This window comes from Eurytemora carolleeae, unplaced genomic scaffold (genome assembly GCF_000591075.1).
Source record: "Eurytemora carolleeae unplaced genomic scaffold, Eaff_2.0 scaffold818, whole genome shotgun sequence".
Classification (NCBI taxonomy): Eukaryota; Metazoa; Arthropoda; class Copepoda; order Calanoida; family Temoridae; genus Eurytemora; species Eurytemora carolleeae.
The window spans coordinates 124,050-131,026 of NW_019396712.1; the positions used below are offsets into that span (position 1 = coordinate 124,050).

The following is a 6,977-nucleotide window of genomic DNA, read 5'->3' on the forward strand; positions in this document are numbered from 1 at the left end:
AAGAAATCTTCAAACGGATCTTCACCATTGAAACTCCATTTCATCTTGGAGAAAAGGATTTCATTGCTGTCTGGGATATATCTGCCAATCCCCCTTTCCCTGTCATACCCCGGGGCTCGTGGTATTTAGTCTAAAATTGAATATTTCCCCTCCTTGGAGGATATATCAATCATAGGGAACTCGGATCCGGATGTGGGCTGGGGGACATTTCTCGCATTCACGGAAACATTGGTTTGATTTCCGCGTTTGGGAATTGCCCCAGGTCCAGTACTAGCTGTCCTAGGAGAACCTCTGTTAGGATTATAGGTTGTGCTCAGCCTATTTATAGGTGCATTAAGAGCCGGGTCAATGGTTCCTGTATTTTCTGATGGAGATGTAGTCTCCATCTCAGGGGTTCTAAACTGTAAATCCAGCTGATCTGGGTTTAGAGGGGTAAGCCTATCTGGTTCTTCTCCGCCTTCGGCCCCTTATACGTTATCATTTGTCCTGGGCATTATGTGTAAAAACTAATAAACCTAAAGTTGGGATTCTCTGGTGTTTATTATATTTTTATTATTATTTAATAGATCAAATGTTAGACTTTTATCTGCCTAGGTTCAGGACTTTAGGACTTAAGAATTATTTAAAGTCTGTAATGAAAATTCAACTTCGTTTATGATTTGTTAAATATGTTTTAATTATTATTTTGTTATAGGATGAGGATAGACATCTAACTTGGTCCAATGTTTGAGTAAGGACACAGGTATGCATGTCTATTTAATACAATACAATGTTGAGTTTGATTCTGAAGTCCACTCAGAGCAAATTAGGTCTTGCTCCTTGAGGATTTAAAGCTTGACTGAATGTTCCTTCTCATTTTCCCTGTTAACTATGGATTGTAGCAAGGGCTTAAGATTTTTGCATTTCTTGAGTACGTGCGTAGAGCTCTGGTACCGCGTCTTAAGCTCCGGGTCTGCCCTGGTGTATGTGCGGAGAGTTTTCTTTGCTCCCATTTGCCCCGCCCATATTGTTTGATTCTTAGGACCAATACTGGCTCTGGATTTATATTCAACCCTTGGTTAGGTTGGTTGCTAAGGTGTTAATTTTAACGTTCTAATTAGTTGATTTTGTTTAATGATCTTAATAATTAAGATTAGGTAGCGCTGATTCATAGTTTCAATATTTCAAGTTTTGTTTTTATAACTTTGCAATTTCGCAATCTTGCAACTGTGTTTACGTCTACACATCATTGCAACACAAAACTTTCAAACAAAACCTCACAATCATTCTGAATTATAAAAGATTTTTATATCTGAATTATAATATTAACATTTTCAGAATCAGAATATGCACAGACGTTTACACATTCCAAGCAGTTTTATGATAAAATATGTTTAAATGCATATTCTGAAATAAGACTTGATTCTAAAAATCCCAACAATTAGATATTGATTTTTTCAATTTGTAAAAATAACTTTTTTCTTTAGCCGCTTGTTCGAGTACAAAATTTAAGCAGGCCAATAACATTTAGATAATATTGTATTTATCTCGAAATTTTATCTTTTAAATTTTATATTTTAAATTCAAAATATGTTTTTGGGTATCATATTTTAAATAAATAAAACAGTTTTTTTCCAGATTATAAATTCTTCACTTAAACTTGGATTCAGATTTATTTTCAATTTAAAACATAAAATGAACTTTCTTTCAAGGATATGTTTGGGAGTATATATTTTAAAAGAGAGGTTTAACTAATGATAAAATGTTTTGAATTATTTATAAAAGAAAACATTAAAATGTATTTTTTTAGATTTCTAAAATTAGAATATGGTTGGGGTGCATATTCCAAGTAATCAACATTCATGAAATATGTTAGATTCGGACAATGAGCGACAATTTTATTCATTCATTCATTATTCATATTATAATCCTAGATTGATGGATTAGAGGATCTTAACCAGCGGATCCGGGATCTGGTTCAGAGAAGAATTATTGAATTCAACAAACAAATCATCTCAGGAAACATGAAGTCAGGAATGCAGGTAATAATGATATTAAATTTAACAATCTTTCCATATATATGGTTAACCCTATCCCCGCTGGGGTACTTGAAAACCAGTATACGCTGGGGGGGGGTCAATTTGACCCCCCCCTCTAAATCCCATGGTTTATGTCCAAATATGACAAATGATACATCATTAGAAAGCTCTTGTGCTCTACTTTTAGAATCTGCAAAAAAATTTGCAAATTTGCGAAAATTTTTTTATCGCAAAATCCAGTTTTATAGTAAAAATGTTTGCAAAAAAAAATTTGTCCAAAAAATGACAAATTATACATTTTTGAAAAGCCCTTGACCATGCCATTTTAAATATGCAAAAATTTTTGCAAAATTTTAAATAACCTGATTTTTAATCAAGAAAAACTAAAAATGTGCAAATTTTCTTTGACAGGTTGTTTGCAAAAAATTTGCAATTTTTTTTTCGCAAAACTTGGGCAATCCGTTTCCTTATGTCATAGGCTTTCCAAAAAGCTAAATTTTATCAAAATCTGACAAGTGAAAGTGGGTCAAAACAAAGATTTAGTTTGCTACAGGCAAAAGCAGTCATTCAGGCAGTGTGCCTGAGGACTCAGGCAGTTAGTATTAAAGCCTGGTTTTAGGCCTAAAGGGAGGGCTTTGGGTATGTAAGAAAAGTCAGAAAATTTCAACAGCCTCAGACCAATACTTTTTGAGTTATGTAAAGAAAACTACAGGGGGGGGTCAAATTGACCCCCCCCCAGCGGGAATAGGGTTAAAATTCAAGTGTTATCAATTAATGTTAGGTTTTTTTCCAAAGGCCTTTTCTCAAGTCTGTCTTAGCAACAGTTTTATTTTTTTATTTTAGCTTGTAGTCTGGAATATTCTTTGTACGTTACATTAAGAAGAGGAGAAAGGGGGGGGGTTTTATTTTGCAAAGTCAGTTGTATAGTTTGTATTGTGATTCGATTTTCAAACTTTAGAGTTTCATAGTCATAACATGAATCTGCATTTAGGTTTAAAATGTTTTAAAGATTTTCAAGCTGGCTCAAGGGTGTGCACAGACCTCATTGCTTGTTTTACCCTTATTTTACCCCCCAAAGCTTTTCAAACAGTTTAAACTGTGGAAGGGGAAAAAGGGTGGGGGTGTAAGTTCTGATGGTGCTATGGAAACGCCTCAACACGGAAACGCCTCAACACGGAAACGGACCCAAAGGGGAGTTTGGGTCCGTTTCCTTCTTTTTCCAAGAATTATCGGAAATCCCTCAAAAAACAGAAAGTGTAGAATGATTTCCGAATATTTTGGGTCGGTTTCCGCTATATTTACATTTGATTCGTTTCCCGTTTTTTTGGGTCCGTTTCCTCTTTTTTTTGGGTCCGTTTCCGATTTTCAGAAAAAGTTTTAAACTCTCAGTTTGTTTATCGGTTTCCCCTTTTTTTGGGCCCGTTTCCTCTTTTTTTGGGTCCGTTTCCGATTTTCAGAAAAAGTTTTAAATTCTCAGTTTGTTGATTGGTTTCCTCTTTTTTTGAAACAGAATGAGATTTTAAAATTCTTTTTTGAAAACCGGAAACAGACCTAAAAAAAGGGGAAACTGATCAACAAACTGAGAATTTAAAACTTTTTTTGAAAACCCGAAACTGACCCAAAAAATGAGGAAACGGCCCCAAAAAAAGAGGAAACCAATCAACAAACTGAGAATTTAAAACTTTTTCTGAAAACCGGAAACGGACCCAAAAAAAGAGGAAACGGACCCAAAAAAAGAGGAAACTGATCAACAAACTGAGAATTTAAAACTTTTCCGAAAACCGGAAATGGACCCAAAAAAAGAGGAAACGGACCCAAAAATAGGAAACCGATCAACAATTACTGAGAATTTACAACTTTTTTTGAAAACCGGAAACCGACCCGAAAAAAAAGGAAACGGACCCAAAAAAAAGAGGAAACCGATCAACAAACTGAGAATTTAAAACTTTTTCTGAAAACCGGAAACAGACCCAAAAAAAAGAGGAAACGGACCCAAAAAAGAGGAAACCGATCAACAAACTAAGAATTTGAAACTTTTTTTGAAAACCGGAAACGGACCCAAAAAAAGAGGAAACTGACCCAAAAAAAGAGGAAACTGATCAACAAACTGAGAATTTAAAACTTTTTTTGAAAACCGGAAACGGACCCAAAAAATGAGGAAACGGATCGAAAATATTGGGAAATCCCTCAAAAATATTGGGAAATCCCTCAACAATATAAGACCCTGATCCGGAATCCGACCTAAAAATCGAGGAAACCGATAAAAAAAAACGGGAAATTCCTCTAAAAATTGGATTTGAGGGATTTCCGATAATTTTTGAAAAAACAGGACACGCCTCAAAAAAATTCATTTTGGGGAGGTTTCCGTTTTTTTTGGGTCCGATTCCGTGTTGAGGCCTTTCCATAGCACCGTTCTGATTCAAGGTTTCTTATACCTTTGCAAATTTAACTGTTTCAAAATTTAATTGCTAATCATCAATTTGAGTAGATAATTGTATAATCAAATTTTTGCAGAATCATAATATCTTAACGTATTTAATTAATTATTTTATTGAAATGATTTTAGATTTTTTTAAAAATTTATTTTAAGATATGTTTGGGATTACATATTCTTAAAATATAATTCTTTAATTTAAGATGAACTATTTTTCATTTTAGAGAGCAATTAACAATGGATATAATTCTAAAATAACGGTTTTGTGTCCATTATTTTAGGTTTACGGTTAATTATTATTGCATTTTATTTTAGTCGTTTATATAATGATAATTTTAGTTAAGGTTGGATTATTAACTAATATTTGAGCGTGTTCGATAATTACAAAGTTACTTACACTTGATTTTCTTGACTGTCAAAAACCAAATGCACAAAAGTTAACTTAAACGACGACTGCGCCAAAAATTCTGTTGTAAACCCCAAGTTTTATTTGGTCTACAGCAGAATTTTAAACGCAATAATTAACTCTCTTAGTTCACATTTATTAATTCAATAATTGTAATAATTGTATATTTATATTTAGGAGATTAATATTCAGCATTCGGATCCACCTCGGTCTCAACCGACATCAGGAGCTCCGCCCTTCTCAACATCAGCAAGGACATGTGGGTCATCAGTTCCACCTCCATCCTCAGATAGCGTTCCTCCCTAGATATCCTCCTATGCCCCTGAGATGCATCTTTAATCAATTGATGTAGGCTCTGGTAGGCAACATCTATCTGACCCTCGATCCTTCTCCAGTTACTGATAACTACATCTATCCGGCCTCTGTCTGGCTGGAGGCCCAGTCTCATCCATAGGAGGTCATCCTCATCTGCATCCTCAGGCTTATCCTCCGGTGTGGCGTTATTTCTGGGTAAACGTTAAATAAAGGTAGTAGATTCTACGCAGCCAATTTTCCGCGGCATTCGCGCATACTTTTGCAGTTTACGGCAATGCGCACAACAGAATTATGATATTTTAACTGAAATTTCAAAATTAGAAATTATATTTAAACACTTAAAATATACACTATATGCTGATATATAATGTGAGTACAGAAGTAAAACTATACATTAAATTCTCATTAGTTGCAAGTATCAGAATCTTAACATTTTAACTCATGTAAACTAAGCTGTTATATATCGATTCCTATAAATGTTAAAACAATTGATTTTTACTGTGTGTTGCTCAGGAAAACATGATTTATTCTTAAATATGAGAAATACTTTCACTTAATTTACTTACTGTTTATGCATTCACAGAATTGTGCGCGAATGCCGTGGAAAATTTGCTGCGTAGAGTCTACTACCATTATTTAACGTTTACCCAGAAATAACTTCACACCGGGTCAGGGGGATCTACATTAGGATCCCCCGTCAGGGGGTCACCTCCTCCTGGCCCTCTCCTATCCAGTTCATTCCCTCCTTCATCTACAGGTCTCTCAGGCACATCAACAGCAGGCAGGACCCGAACTATATCTTCATGGTCCTCATGGTCACCACCCCCTGGGGGTAGGGTGGTCGTAATCTTCATTATAGCTTTTATTAACCCTTTGTGGTATTGTTAATTACTGAGCTATTAATATACTTCTAATCAATCATTAATTATTTATCTTTGTATATAACTTTACTAAGCTATTGGTCTTGCTTAGTGTTATAGAGCTACCTTATTTAGCTTTGCGGAGCTATTAACTTTGCGGAGCTATTAGCTTTGCGGAACTATTAATGTTGCGGAGCTATTAGCTTTGCAGAGCTATTAACTCTGTGGAGCTATTAATTCTGGGGAGCTATGTATTGGGTTTAGCTATACAGAATTATAAATAGCCTTGCTTGCCTATGTCAATATAAATATCTATAGCTAGCTATTCACAGTTGAATATATTTATCAGGCTAAATTATGATAATAGTCTGAGTTAAGAATCGATATAAGTTTGGGAGCTGCACTTGACCTAAGGTAGAAGATTATATTTGTATATAAGTCTTTCTACTAGTAAGGTTCTTTGTGCACTAATCTCTTTTGTTCGGATTTGTTTCGAGAGTGGCGAGTATTATCAATCCGTTTTAGATTTACAACATCTTACATTAAGTTAAAAAGTTGTGGGGGGGCTAAAACTTCTTGATATTTTCTTAGAAACTATTCAATGGTAAGTATAGATGCCCTTAAGGCCGGTTTTCTCTCTTTGTTATCAATCATTAACGAAGGGTTGTCGTCAACAATTGTTAACAAAGGGTCGTCATTAACAATCGTTAACGAAACTTTGTCGTTAACGATCTTTAACAAAACAACGATTTTTATGAAACCGATGGTTTTGAAAATGATCATTTTTGATAACGATCGTTTTTCAAAACGACCATTTTTAAAAAATGAACTTTTTTTAAAAAACGATTTTTTGTCGTCGTTTTCATAACGAAACGATCGTTTTTCAAAAAAAGAAAATGTTAACATCCCTAGGTACAGGGCGGTAAAAAGTCCAGATATGTAAA

General features: G+C 34.5%; 1 long non-coding RNA gene across 1 annotated transcript; it reads left to right on the forward strand.

Moving 5' to 3' along the window:
* The first annotated feature begins 638 nt into the window (after positions 1 to 638).
* On the forward strand, positions 639 to 5,200 carry LOC111707675 (uncharacterized). The gene is made up of 3 exons (XR_002766497.1): positions 639 to 742; positions 1,914 to 2,021; positions 5,036 to 5,200. It is a non-coding gene; the product is annotated as an uncharacterized LOC111707675 (long non-coding RNA).
* The last annotated feature ends 1,777 nt before the right edge of the window (positions 5,201 to 6,977 follow it).